Raw genomic sequence first — 15,824 nt, forward strand, 5'->3', positions numbered from 1 at the left:
AAGGGAGATAGAATTCTTATACATTGGGTGTAATCCTATTTTCATTGAAACCTATGGCAAAGTTCCTATTACCTTCAGAGGAGCCAGGATCTCACCCATTATGTTTAAACAAAACTAGTTTTAAATTTATCTGGAGTTTTCAATTTTATTCTATGTTGCACAATTGACAGTTTTAGGTAATTAATTTATGGTTGATTTTCCAGCTCAAATACAACACGAAACACTACTTTATGTGTGGAGTTGGCTGAAGCAAGTTAAACTGGTTTATTTATTCTTGTTTTCTTCTTCATATAATTCAGCATTAGTGCATATTGGCAGATTTAATTGTGATTGCTTGAAAAGCTAGAGGCTACTTATTTCACCACAGAGTTTCTATATAAACATGACATTAATAATGTGTATTTTAATTAAGTTGCAGGTAGCTTTTCGTGGGTGATTTTTTTTGAAACTTCACAAGAAAAAACATAATGGGTGAACAGGCAGAAACAGAATTTATGGTAAGAGTGAAGCTTTTGCTAGTGTTTCTTTCTTAAAGCAAATCATAGCATTGTAAGAGAGTGTGTTTTCAGGCTTGTATAACCATAGTATATTAGTGAGGCATGTGGGTTATGCATAACAGAAACAGAATCTTCCCTTAAATATATGCACATAAGTCCCCTTTGAAATCATTGGGAATTGCACCCATATATAACTGAGAATAGAATATAGCCCATATAGCAAGATTTTCTGAATATCTTATGCAAGCTTAAATACCAGCCTGTCCTGATTCTACCTGCCCATTATTAAACTATTTTGCTATCTCATCATTTTCCTACACTTCTCTCTGGCTGTGAATTTCACATAGTGCTTGGAAGCACTTTTTTTCCATCTTCATCTAGCCAAGATATTTTATCCACTCATCTCAAATGGAGACCTTTCCATAGTCATATAGGTATTTGTTACCTTAGGCTAGGCTGTTGCAATGTACTTTACTGAGAACTACCCTTGAAGACCAATGGAAATGTCAACTAATGTATAATCATAGAACTGGAAGGGACCTCGAGAGGTCATCCAGTTCAGTCCCCTGCACTCAAGCAGGATGAAGTATTATCTAGACTATCGCTGACAGGTGTTCATTCAACCTGCTCTTAAAAATCCTCAATGATGGAGATTCCACAACCTCCCTAGCCAATTTATTCCAGTGCTTAACCACGCTGACAGTTAGGAAGTTTTTCCTAATGTCCAACCTAAACCACCCTGATGCAATTTAAATAATGTATGTGTCCACGTTTTAGGAAGTGTTTAGAGATGTGCTCTGTACCCTACATTTTCTAAATCTTTGGATGCTTTAACACATTAAATATTTTTTTCCTGAACAGTTATCACTAACAACCTTATTTAGCAACAAATAGATGTAAAGTAGAACCCTGTAGAACTGTCTGTAAAAATCAAATAAACCACATGTTCTTGTTGGTAACCCTGATCCTCCTGCCTTCTGTTTGTCCTTAGATGTAGTTATATGCCTGTGCCTTTTCTGGCATCTCTCTTTGGCTTCAGTGGGCTTTATTTTAAGATACCCAGAGTTGTAAATTCTTCCGGATCAGCACAGTGACTCTAGTTAATGGGAGCTGCCAGTATTTGTCACTTCTGAAAATTAGTCAGTGTTCATGAAAAAAACATCACAGCATGAGACCATATAATTTTAGAAGCCTGGGACTTTTTTGGCCTCTTTTGCTGTCTGAAAATATTTTTCTCAGGTTATCTTATTGTGCCATACGTTCTCCTGTAACAGACTGCTTTTATCTCCTGAACAATGCAGAATTGGTGTAATGCAGTATATGAGTATCTATTCAAATGCAGTATATAAAGTTATAAAAAAGATACTAAAAGAAAATTGTTTTTGAATGTCTAGTAAGTTGTATCTATTTTTTAATTATTTATATTTTCCCTTGAAATATACCAGACTTATTTGCACAAACTGTATAATAGTGTGGCTTATGCAAACTCCTGTAGATGGTATTCTACTGAACATTGTCCTGAGCCCCAGGATCACATCTATGGGTCAACTATCTGAAAAATGGTGAAGTACCTTCTTTATTGTCAACATGAGTCCAATTAACAAGGTGTATTTGGGGAAGGGATGCACTGGTCCCCAGGAAGATGCTCAGGTTATTCTCAGACATAACCTCTCACTAAATGTAATTCAAGAACAGTCTAATTATTACTGCGTATAAAAGTGCATTGAATGCTATATTTTTTCAGTCAATGTAACTGATTATAAGGATGCACAGTGATTGTATGGCTTGGGGGATTGATTCAACTCTCTCTCTCAAGTCAGTGCGAGTCTTTCCATGGATTTCAATAGAAGCTGAATCCAGCCCTAAGAATCTCTACAATGTGAAATGGGAGCATCATGGAATATAGATGGCAAAAAGACTTCTCTCCTAATGGTTTGAGTGCACTTGATAAAAACAAAGGCTAGACACCATATCTAAACTTTTGAAGTGGCTTGTAAAAGAAATATGTAACTAGAGGGTGAAGTTTGCCTCAATGTAGTGATATTACATAAGGGCCCCCATAACACTTAAATATTATGTTAAGGGTCAGATCCTCAGTTGATGTAAATATGATTTACACTAACTGAGAATCTGGTCCTTAACACAGCATTTGACATACAGGTGTCCTTGTATGACCTCTCTGTTACAAGATGAATTCCACCCAGAACTAATTTTTCTTCACCTAGCTAACATCACTCTAGATTTTTCCCCCAATACTCCTTGGAAGTTTGAAAGCAATTCAGAGAGAAGGCCCCAGGTCTTGGAAATCTGTTTTCTATAGCCTAATTCTTCAGGCTATGTGGATAAACACTCAGATACCCTTACATTAAACTACATAAAGAAATAGAATTATACATTTAAAAACATGGACAACTTTTCTCCCACCACTGGTTAGGTCTACTATTATATACATTCTGCAAACTTAATGGGGACAAATTGCCATTCTTCAATAAACATGAATTAAAGAAATGTCCCATTTCTTTCTTCGCTTGGTAATTGAGACAGCAAACTGGCAATGGTAATTCTCCCAAAATGTACCCTGGAGAAACTGATTAATGCTGTATAGTGGCAAAGCAAGTCTTCTAAGAAGTCTTTAATTTGGAAGGTGTAACTAATAAAAATAGAGAAGCTAAACTTTTGAAATTTTAAAAATTAAATGTAAGGGTAATTTGTTCCCACCAGAAGATAAAATTATCTATCCTTCAAGGTTGAGTGGATATAATTGCCTATCATATAAATCTCTTGACAAATAGTGCCCTCAGGCAGTGTGACACTAATAATTGTTCAATTACATACTTTTAGCGTTTCAAAAGGCCAGAGTCATTATTATGCACCTCATTAATAGATATACAGGGATAGTTTAAACACATAGAAAAATATTTTTCTTTTAAGGATAAGTTCAGCTTTGCAATTAAAGTGTATAGTAATCACCTATAATTTTTAATACCTCTAATTTAATTCCGTTTACTGACAATGATTGCACTCTAATCAGATCATTTTGTCAAAAGAAACAGAGGTCAGTCAATCAGATTAGTAGGTTGGCCTTACAGAATGTAATATTGAATGTTAAAATATTCAAACTTCAACCAGTACAGTACCAAAGCATTAATTGCAAAAGAAGATAACATTATATAAATTCTGCCTACCTGAATTTTTATTGGTTTCTGACTGGTTGTCTTTTAATGATCTGTGAAGGAGTTCACTCACTGCTGGCCTTGCCTAGTGGGCAGGATGGGGCATGACAGGCCCTCTCCTTTGTGGGTGCCCCTGTTGGTAGCCACACCAGCCCTACAATGGTTTGTCCCTTTGATGACCTGCCCCTCTGGCCAGGTCACTTGTCTGTGTCTGCCCCTTTTGGGGTATATAAAGAGTCGAACAACGGAGTAGCCTTCTGAGTTAGGGAAGGGTTCCAGTCTTTTCCTAGGTTGAGGTCTCATGGTCCAGACTCGTCCGTCTTCAGGGCCTTCCCTCAACAACATTCCCCACAGGAGAGGTAGATGTCTGTCTTTGGTACCCCTAGGGGTTGTAGGGGAACTCAGGCCTACCCTTCCCACTAAGTTCTGATCCAGGGCCCAGTGGCAGGTGGCTAAGTCCTGCACTCCAAAGTGCTATACTGCTGCCTCTCTGGATCACTTCCGACCAGTCCTTTCTCTTCCCCGTGGATGAAGTAAAGACATTAAATACGGATTGAACCCAAAGAGAGAGTCTCAAACCTTCAGAAAGTCACAGATCTCTCCATGGTGGGCTGGAGTAAGTTGCTGTATGCAGTCCTCAGGTGCTCCTTCCCAGAAGCTCACAGTAAGATTTCTTCACCTACATTGTCTGCCTTCTACTGAGCTGCTTTGCTCCCCTTTTAATCTCATCTTCCAGCCTGTGCATGTTTTGCAGTTGTGGTGGGGTATTGCCACCTCGGTTCAGAGCAGATCTTTAACCCCTTCCTTTCCAGTGTGGGGTTTGTATATGTCATAACATCATCACACACCTAACTGTTCTTCCATGGCACTTCTGAGTGTAGGGCTGTCAGAGTTCAGGGCAACTATGCCTGTATTTCCCCTCAGTAGTCAAGTAAGGACATCCGTCTCAGGCTTCCAATTCTCCAGCTGTTGCCTCTCATGGGTGAACACCAGGTCCCTCTCCCTTCTGACTAGGTCATTTCCAGGCTGCACAGTTCCCTACCTACACTATCATTCCCAAAACAGACAGGTTGCGCAAGGGCACCTGCTTGCTTTTTCTTCAGAGATGGTTAACTGTTGCAATTGCTACAGTTATAATTTACCATACAGCACTTTCTGTGCAAGTCTACTTTATTCTTAAGGTAAAAAGCACAGGGAAAACATATTAAAAACAATAAAAGAACCAACACACATGCTGATAAGTTTACCAGAAATCACCCTATACTATAACAGGGTTCAAAAAAGAACTTGATACATTCATGGAGGAGAGGTCCATCAATGGCTATTAGCCAGGATGGGCAGGGATGGTGTCCCTAGCCTCTGTTTGCCAGAAGCTGGGAATGGGTGACAGGGAATGGATCACTTGATGATGACCTGTTCTGTTCATTCCCTCTGGGGCACCTGGCATTGGCCATTGTTGGAAGTCAGGATACTGGGCTAGATGGACCTTTGGTCTGACCCAGTATGGCCGTTCTTATGGTCGCCTCGACCCTAACATGGATTCTGGCAGGAGCAGTCCTCCTAACTGCCACATGGTGTTACAAGTATCAGGGGGGTAGCCGTGTTAGTCTGGATCTGTAAAAGCCACAAAGAGTCATGTGGCACCTTATAGACTGACATATTGGAGCATAAGCTTTCGTGGGTGAATACCCACTTCGTTGGATGAATATAGTGGAAATTTCCAGAGGCAGGTATAAATATACTAACCTCATTATCCCTAGCCTGATTCTTGCTTGCATATTTATACTTGCTTCTGGAAATTTCCACTACGTGCCTCCAACGAAGTGGGTATTCACCCACGAAAGCTTGTGCTCCAATACCTGTGTTAGTCTATAACGTGCCACAGGACTCTTTGCCGCTTTTATGGTGTTACAAGTTCATCAAAGCTTCATCTCAGAATAATCATGCAGCCTTGTGAGGCCTCAGTAGCCAAGTCCTTCCAATCCTTCACTAAGGACTGGAGCCCTCTGTCAACCAGGGGCCGTATCCATTTCCTGGCTCAGGAAGAAGGCCGAGAGTCAGTTTAAAGCCAGGCTATTTATCCAGAAACCCTTTTGTCTGTTGATCCGTGGAGAATCCAGTTTGAACTAGTATATTCAAACTTCTCCAGAGAGGCGGCTTCTCTGGAGATTTTACAGCCTCAGTGTATTTGCCTAAACATCCCCTGCTGTTCTCCTATTCACCCTTCCTAGGGAAATACATACAGTTCCACAATAACACATGCACAATTTCATTTTAAATACAATGTGCCCCTAATTCAATACAATTTAACTTAATTCAATAAAGTTTTCCTTAATTGCATAAGATCTGATCAGGATATTACAAGATACTGTCAGTCTATCACAAAAGGCCCCCTTTATGTAGTCTCAATTTGTGCTCAACCAGAATCTGGCTGTAACTAGCCAGCTGAGAATTCCTAAGGTTTGGGGAAACCCAAACAGGTTTGGTAAAGGCAGGTTTGGTAAGGGCAGCATATATAACAACTTCCCTCACCACCAGCACCATCTTGGCATAGGAGATATGTTGGGGGAGAGATGGTGTGTGATAGGTCTGCTCTGCTATACTGTTTCTTAGCTGGTATATGGCTTTCTAGGGGCCAAGGGCTGCTTGTGCAAGTTAAAGTACCCTCTAGGCTACTTGCACAGACTACTCCTCTGTATCAGGGAGCAGTAACAGGCTCACCAATACATCCCCAATTTTCCTATGCTGAGTAGAGCTTGCTTGCGGCAGGCAATATGCCCAGGAATATTGAGTCACTAATTACAGTAATATGTTCACTAAACATTAAACTACAACTGTGTCAGTCGCACCTTATAATTTATCCGATTTTCCTGTTTTATTTTATTTTATTTTTAGTTACCATAATTAATTATTTATACAGAATCATAGAGGTGTGTGGCAGTTACAGACAAATAGCTTTACAATCTAAGGGCCTGATACTTGTCCTACTGCATGCTTCTATGAGTTTTCCCATTTACTTCAATAGCACTAATCACTAAGCTCAATGGCAAGTGTTAACAGGAACAAGCCATAGGCACAAGGTCCTATTTGAGTGAAATTTTTACTACTTAAATAGGTTGATTTGAGAGAAGCTCATTCTATATACCATTGCAAGTTTGTTTCTTTAAAGTATATACTGCCATAGTAGCTTAAACAAACTCTTTTGATTTTTGAATGACTTAACTGTAGGTAGGACATGAATAACTGAGAACACCTCATAAAGGGTCGATTTACCTTATAATTAAGATCGTCTTGACATAGCTCTAATGGCAATAATAGATTCAGTGACAAGGTGGTGGTTTTTTTCTTCATATCCATGACTGTGGAAGTTCTAGAACTCTACTCTGCTGCATGATCAGTCTTGCAAACTTCTTGGAGAGTTCTGATGTTAAACCTTGGGATTCTAGCACAGAACAAGGGCTCAGTATGGCTACATCAGGGGATGGATAATTGGCTTCTTCATGACAGTAATAATTCCTCCACGGTGTTGAAATTCTCACAGATTCAACATAAGAAAGACAGAGACTCATTTGGCTTTGTGGTCAGAATTTTGCTCCTGCAAAACATGTTCATGATTTCCCCCACTTTTAATGTTTAGTAAATGTTTGCAAGTGTTTATAATATATAAAGATAAAATCTCATAGGAATACCCAAGAAAAACAAGGATTTTTATGGAAGTTCCATTTACAATTCTGTTCAGTTTCTTCCTATTTTTCAAAATTGATGTGGCTATCAGGCACAGGAATAAAACTTAAAAACAGAATAGACATTTAATCATATTTATTACAAAAGAATAATTAACCTCTGATGTCTTGTCTGGGTATGATAATCTTGCCACCCCCAGCTGTTCATTCTGACCAATAACCCAAGCATAATATAAAATCACGTCGGTCTTCTTTCAGAGGGGATCGTACCTAGCACAACAGAGGAAAATATAAATTATCTTACGAAGACACTCTGTATAAGCTAGTGCTTATTAAAATATTCACATTGAAACCAAAAGCCTGTGACATTTGCTTGGTTTTGGATATTGTTGCAAATTCAACATTTTATAAGGTTTGGTTGTGAGTGAACTTAAACCAAACTATGGTTTTGCATTAAATTCACATGAAATTTGAGCCCAAAATGTGAGATGTGTTCATGCAGATTGAATCTTAAGAAAATGATGACATGAACCCTTGCTAAACAAAAATGATGACCTTTGCACGTATCTAATCAGAAACCACTCTATCTCCAGACTTGGTGAATGATTCCATGGTACTGGTTTTCAATGCTTTGAAAAGTACCCTCTAGCCAACCTCAGAATGCTTTAGCAATCAAACACCAATATTGACTGGTAACGAGTATCTGTGACTGTATTCCTTAAAGTACTGCTCTTTGAAGGCTTCAAAACAGGGAATGGGTTTAAAACAAGTTATCTGTATTGGTAACGTGAGCATAAAACCGCCATGCATATAAATTTAAGGGTAAGAGTCAGGTGGCTTACAGAATGAAATGCTGCAAGTACTAGGAAATTCTGTGTGTATAGCATTAGAATTGGCCTTGCTTCAAGCAAAAGATTTGAGATCGAACTTAGGACTGAGTTGGTATCACTGTAATTTGCAAACCCTTTCAAAATGAATACAACCATTTCTAATTCATCCAGTTTTTCCAAATTTTGCATTTTTGACATTTCTGCAGAATTATCTCCTGACTCCTTTGCAATAATTCTCATTGATTGCAATGCACTTCATCAGAGATAAAGCAGTAAACTGCATACTTCTGTGCTGCTAAAGTCAGCATGTGCAGTAGTTATGGCTTCATCTGATCTTTTCTTTTAGGTTTTGAAACAAGAACTTTCTGTCCTGCCCTGAACTTCACAAGCTAATTGAAATTAGAAATGGGATGAAAAGTTCCATACTAATTTAGTTACCTGAGACACTGATGATATTTTGCATCTATATAGAGATCTGGTTGGTAATTTTCCAATGAAACAGAGTTTCACAGAAACATATCTGATTCAATGAACCTTCTACTAATAAACAGGCAGGGTTCCAAGAAAAACCTCACTGGTTTCCTGTCAGCTCACATGTCAGGGCTCTCCCAAGCACAGCCCAGCCACGTGGACTTCCTTGGAATGAGGGATCCCAGGACTTTCAACTACCAGGACAGCTGGCTCCCCAGGCTGCTGCAATGTTCAGTGGTGGGGCAGTGAAACTGACAAGAACCTTATATATTGCGATCAGTAGCTGCCAGGATCCAGGGAGCATATTTTATTTCAGAAACACCATGTGTCAAAACAGAATTTTATGGAATTTTCAGGTTGGAGGATATCTTTAAAAATATGATTTTGTTCCATATCAGAACAAAACCATATTTCAAAATGTCAAAATTCCCCCTGAACTGAAAATTATGAGTTTCACCTAGTTCTCATTCTCTCCTATGTATATATAGATAGATATCGCCAAGCGCCTTATGAACATTGGTACAAATAAGCCTCTCTCTGGGAGCTGTAGGGCTAGGGTTCTCCTACAAGCTTCCCATGTTGAGATATTCACATAGTAATTGTGTCTTTTCTTTAGTACCTGGATTCATTACATATTTCTGTGTCTCTGCTCCTCGCCCTCCCACACGATGGCCATGCTTCATTGGCTGATAGACGGACAGGCTGGGCCATGCTTCTCCATACCCTTTTTAGATGACAAAGGCAGATTCTTTCAGTTCCTGTACTGAGGGATCACAAGGACTCTGATTGTGTGAGGGACTCCTCTGGAGTACAAGAGCATGGGGGAAAATTCCTTGTGCCCAATCTCTCACCCAGCCACCTTACCAACCCTCCTCTTTTCCAGGCCTTTATGTGCACACTGGTATTTTGTTGCCCCTGATTTCATTTTCTACTATTAAGTAGTGCTAGAACAAAATGTATTCATTTATTTTGCTGAATATGGCAAAGCACTTTCAGATTCTTATAGTCCCAATTGCAAATTTCCCATTTATATTTCTTTAGTTTTATTTTTACCATTTCTAAACATGAGCTTAAACCTTAGCCACTTTCATTCCTCTTCAAGCCTTGTTTGTGTTTACAATAGGTATTACAGTATTTTCATGTAAATAGTTATGAATATGATTACACTTCAGAAAAGCATTCAATTACTCCTCCTACTCCTTTCCCACCTGGAGCACTAGCAGAGTTGATAACCATGGATACGCACAGAGCATGGCTACTCCATGGTAGGACTCGGATGTCTGGCATCGTTTTTATTGGCAGGTTCTAGAGAGAAATGTGCTGATTATAGTGTAGCTGACTCTTTGTCTTTTGCTTGGTAAAATCTGCAGTGAATTGGAGCTGCCTGATTATTTGAACACTTTGTCTTTGACATGTACTCTGTTACGAGAAATTTGTACAACTGAGAGTGTCTGGTGTGTCTGAGATTTACAACAACATGGTGTTTGCTTCCTCCTGCGATCCAAGCCTCAGTGCCCACATAAAAAATTTCACTGGTACAAAAGATAGTTTGTCTGTTCATGCCACCTGAACCTATTTGTCAATCACTTATGCCCTGAGGGTGGTTTTGTGTGTGGAGAAGCTGGAGCTGGCTTCACAGAAAAAAATAAATTATACTTTATAGAAACAACTGTACCATGTAACGATTATTAGGAGCAGGAGCAGGTGTAAGAACAGGACTTGAAATGGTAGTTAAGTCTTGGAATCGTTCAGGTATTTCTGTAATGGTGCAGCTATGTTTTTAAAGCAAAGAGGCTGGTAGAAATTATGAAAATAAGAGGAACCAGGTAAATATCTTCTAATCTCCCCTGAAATAATCTTAGAGTAGAAAGAATACCTATCTAGAAAGAAAATACAATCTCTTAGTGCACTGAGTTTCTGACTCACAAGTCAGTGGAAGCATAGATAGTTAACAACTAGTTTGAAAGTTGAAAGAGTATTCAAAATAAGTAATTTAGACAGTCCCACCAGGGTGGTGCTTACTGAAGTGATGCCGTTTAAAATAATACCATATGGTGCTTAGTGCTTCATTTAGTCAAATTTTCCAACCTACCAATGCGCCTCTAAACATCTGTGCTTGCTGGTACTGAATTATTACAGGTTCAGAAATGTATCTCAACTAATTATTACAAACCTCTGCTTAAAAGTGTTGTTCAAGAGGTGACAACACTTAGCCAAAGTCAGAATGTAAAATAATTTTTGTGGTTATTTTATTAAAATAATAAATTAAGTGCCAATATTCAAAATCACACAAGTGCAAATATTAATAAATTTATTAACCACCAACTATTCCCACTGGTCCTCCCCAAACCTTGTTGGAGGAAACATGCTGAGTAAGTTGACCTGAACAGAAAGGAGGCTGTTTTGAAAACAGCACCAGAAAAACTCTGCTCAGGAAAGGAATTCCAGAGGTGGAATCCTACCACTGTGAAGACCCTGATCCTGTCCCAACCTTAAACATAAAGACTAAAATAATCTGTTTGACCTCCACTGTCTTGAACATCCACTCCCAGTCTCTATTCAAGCCTAAGTTAATTGTATCCAGTTTGCAAATTAATTCCAATTCAGCAGTCTCTCATTGAAGTCTTTTTGGAAGTTTTTTTGTTGAAGAATTGCAACTTTTAGGTCTGTAATTGAGTGACCAAAGAGACTGAAGTGTTCTCCAACTGGTTTTTGAATGTTATAATTCTTGACATCTGATTTGTGTCCATTTATTCTTTTACGTAGAGACTGTCCAGTTTGGCCAATGTACATGGCAGAGGGGCATTGCTGGCACATGATGACATATATCACATTGGTAGATGTGCAGGTGAACGAGCCTCCGATAGTGTGGCTAATGTGATTAGGCCCTGTGATGGTGTCCCCTGAATAGATCTGTGGACACAGTTGGCAACGGGCTTTGTTGCAAGGATAGGTTCCTGGGTTAGTGGTTCTGTTGTGTGGTGTGTGGTTGCTGGTGAGTATTTGCTTCAGGTTGGGGGGCCATCTGTAGGCAAGGACTGGCCTGTCTCCCAAGATCTGTGAGAGTGATGGGTCGTCCTTCAGGATAGGTTGTAGATCCTTGATGATTCGTTGGAGAGGTTTTAGTTGGGGGCTGAAGGTGATGGCTAGTGGCGTTCTGTTATTTTCTTTGTTGGGCCTGTCCTGTAGTAAGTGACTTCTGGGTACTCTTCTGGCTCTGTCAGTCTGTTTCTTCACTTCAGCAGGTGGGTATTGTCGTTGTAAAAATGCTTGATAGAGATCTTGTAGGTGTTTGTCTCTGTCTGAGGGGTTGGAGCAAATGCGGTTGTATCGTAGAGCTTGGCTGTAGACAATGGATCGTATGCTGTGGTCTTGATGAAAGCTGGAGGCATGTAGGTAGGAATAGCGGTCAGTGGGTTTCCGGTATAGGGTGGTGTTTATGTGACCATCGCTTATTAGCACCGTAGTGTCCAGGAAGTGGATCTCTTGTGTGGACTGGTCCAGACTGAGGTTGATGGTGGGATGGAAATTGTTGAAATCATGGTGGAATTCCTCAAGGGCTTCTTTTCCATGGGTCCAGATGATGAAGATGTCCTCAATGTAGTGCAAGTAGCGTAGGGGCATTAGGGGACGGGAGCTGAGGAAGCGTTGTTCTAAGTCAGCCATAAAAATGTTGGCATTTCAGGTTGTTCTGCAAGGGATGGTGTGAGTATGGATGTTCAGATATACTTTCTGGATTATTTCTGTCTACCTTACTGAGTTAGACTAGTGTGTGTGACTTTGGTCAATTTATTAATACATTATTTATTTGTAAATACAAAAGAGTTCCTGTAGTGTAAGTGTTGCACCTGTGCACATCGGGGTTCCCAACTATATAATAATTTTAATAATACTGGGCCTGATCTTGGGATGAGAGCCTGCCAACCCTCAAAGTGATAACTGGGAATTTTATTCATAATCTGTGGATCAGGCTAGAGGTGCTTGCCTGCTGGTGTTCAAACATTTGCTGCAGGTCTCTTGTAAAAGGAGACAGTTTGCCAAGCAATCCTTTTTGTCTACATTGTTTTGTTATTGCGAACCAAAGGCCAAATCCTGTGGGCTTCACACTAGAAGCTACTTTGGCTTCAGTGGAACTACTTGTGTAAGTTCGGAGCGCAGAATTGGGCCCTAAATTGATACTAGCAATGCTACATGCATGCCGTTAGGATTTATAAAAAGCTGTGTTCCACCTGGCAGGTTTCCACTCATGTTACGTGCTTTTGAAAGCCAGAGTGCAGGGTATGAAAATGGACAAAGAACGAGAGATTTTAAAATAGTAGGCACAAAGTACTTGATAATAGACTAACTGAGGGAGAATTAAGTGAAGTGTCACAGGGATTATTATTTGGCCCTGTTTTTAATTTACTTAAATGGCCTAAACAGTGGGAGCCAAATGTGAACCCACAAAATTTGCTGATAATACAACATTTGAGGGAGTAATAAATACCACACTGACAGCAGATGAGCAAAAGAATTGTGACCTACTTTTAATTAGGTAGGCACGTGGGGATTCAACATACCATATCAGCTAATATGAAGTAATATACTCTGGGAAAATAATAAACATGAACTTTGTGAATGGAACAGAACTGCCACACAAGTGGTGGAAAAGTGTCAGCACAGATTTTTTCCCCCCAAGTGTGTCTAGACCAGTGGTTCTCAAACTTTTTTTTCACGGACCACTTGAAAATTGCTGAGGGTCTTGGCGGACCACTTAATGATCTTTCCAAATGTTGTTTGTATAGTTATTAGTAACTATTGTAAAGTACTTTGGATAAAAGTGCTATATAAAAAAACCAAACTTAATAATAAACATATTTTGTTCTACAAATAAAAGCACACCACTCATATATTTTAATATCACTAGTCTTACCTTTCTAATGCGATGGATGTTCCTTCTCTCCTGGGCTGGGAAGGAAGGGGGTCTTTCCCTGGCATCTGCAGCCCTGGTGCTGGGGAAAGTCACCTCTTTCTCTGGCCGCCACAGGCCTGCACATCCCAAATTCCCCATACCCCCTCTTCTCACCCCACTGCCCTCTCCCACCTACCACATATTCCCCCCAAGGCCACCACTTCACCTGACATGTCATAGCTTACGTACAATACAATGTATCTTTCCATACCCTTTACATGACACAGGTGACTGACTGTATGACACTATTGCATTCAGTTATATCTGAATATTTTCCCTGGATAAAATTAGAAAGCTGGGGACAGTATTAGCATGATGTGCTGTAAAACACAGGGAGCTGGTTTCCAGGTCTTCCATATCTCAGACCAGAAGGAAGCCCAAGGGTGCTGCAGAAGCAACTTTCTCATTTGGATGTCTCAATCTATAGCAGCCTCTATTGATTAATTTGGATAGAAAGCACTTTGTTTAAGTACAGTCTTCTCCCTCCCTTCAGGTAGGGGATGCTGTTTTTTTAAGTCCAGGATACAGGTAAAGACAGGAATGTTTCCACTGGCAGAGAGCTAATGAGCTCCATCAAACAGGTGTGTGTTGGGCTGGGCTGCAATGCTGGGTCATGGTCCTGTCCTCTGGCAAGCCTTGAGTAGTGTTTCTGAAAGATCCCTAGTAGAGTTATTAACTGTCTCCTATTTTAGATTAAAATTTATCTTGGACCTTTTAATGTTAGAAATTATTGGGCCAGACCCTCAGCTGATGTAAATCATAAAATTCCATTGACTTCAATAGAGCTAGGCTGAAATACATGAGCTGAGCATTCAGCCTACAGCTTCAGAAGCACTCAATTGTAGAAGCTAAAATCATACAAAAAGTCAGGTTTCAGAGTAACAGCCGTGTTAGTCTGTATTCGCAAAAAGAAAAGGAGTACTTGTGGCACCTTAGAGACTAACCAATTTATTTGAGCATGTAGCTCACGAAAGCTTATGCTCAAATAAATTGGTTAGTCTCTAAGGTGCCACAAGTACTCCTTTTCTTTATACAAAAAGTCAGTTATTATAGACCTTGATGGCAAAAGTAGCAGGTGCATGGAGTTCTGCACTATCCCATGTACAAGATACTTAAATGAAACCCTACTGTGCTAGTGAATTTATTTAAGCTCATACTTATTATTATTTTATTTAATAGTTTGTTCCTTTTTGTTTGAGTCTTTTATTTTCGGTGTTTATCCAACATTTGGGCCTTTATAGCTTTAGCTCTGCAGAAAAGAGTGGGACAAGATGGAGCAACACACAAAGTGCAGACATACCCTAAACTGAAGTAGTTTACACCGTCTACCTTGTCCCCAAACAATGTGTAGGTTATGTCATCTTACACTCCTTGGACACGTCATGACCAGGATAAAAAGTATTTTATAAGTATGTTAACCAATACGTTCTTTAGTATGTATAGCTGGTCGAGTTGAAGCCTAGGAAGTAGCATAGGCTCAGTTTTTCCCCTGATGCACGATTGGCCAGATGTATTCTGTTTTTTTCACCTTTTTCTGAAACAACAGAGATTGGCCACACTAGGTTGGGTGGACCAGTACCTTTTTCTACATGCCTTGCTGGTGTGTTTTGCTCACATGTTAAGAATCAAACTGATCCCCAGATCTGGAATCAGGAAGGAATTTTCCCCCTGGTCAAATAGACTGGGATCTTGGGTTCCCCACCACCCCCTTCCTCTGTAGTATGGTGTGTGGATCACCTGCTGAGATCATCTGGACATATCTCACCTGATCACTTCCCTGCCATTGTAGGGGCCATGGACACTGGCGCTCTTTGGTGTCTTGTTTGCTGTCTATGGCACACAACGGGTTAGTCTCCTGAGGACTGAAGTGTTTTAGTCTAATGAAAATCACTGGGCTCAATATTGGGGTATCAGGGTGAAATTTAATGACTGGTGATATACAGGTCAGACTAGATGATCTAATGGTCCCTTCTGGCCTTAAACTCTGTGAAACACTATGACATGAAATCTGCTTAATTTAGACTCACATCTACTCTACCAATAATGCAACTTGATTCACATTTATATATCACCTACTTTCACATACTGAGTCAAAGGAAGACTTAGACTCTGTAGACGTCTAACACTCATATATTTTGGGGAGTCTACATTGGAGTATGACAGGTTTCAGAGTAACAGCCGTGTTAGTCTGTATTCGCAAAAAGAAAAGGAGTACTTGT

The 15,824-nt window shown here is 39.8% G+C and overlaps 1 protein-coding gene across 9 annotated transcripts in view; it reads left to right on the forward strand.

Moving 5' to 3' along the window:
• TENM1 (teneurin transmembrane protein 1) overlaps positions 1–15,824 on the forward strand; it is a 1,397,628-nt gene that overhangs the window by 108,285 nt on the left and 1,273,519 nt on the right. The window contains exon 1 of one of the 9 annotated variants that reach the window (XM_078854254.1): positions 449–497. The exons of the other annotated variants lie outside the window; for them this stretch is intronic. The gene's annotated coding sequence lies outside the window, so the exon portion shown is untranslated. Of the gene's footprint in view, positions 1–448; positions 498–15,824 lie in introns of those variants that run through there. 9 annotated transcript variants of the gene reach the window in all.

The sequence above is a fragment of the Lepidochelys kempii genome, chromosome 9 (assembly GCF_965140285.1).
Source record: "Lepidochelys kempii isolate rLepKem1 chromosome 9, rLepKem1.hap1, whole genome shotgun sequence".
Classification (NCBI taxonomy): Eukaryota; Metazoa; Chordata; order Testudines; family Cheloniidae; genus Lepidochelys; species Lepidochelys kempii.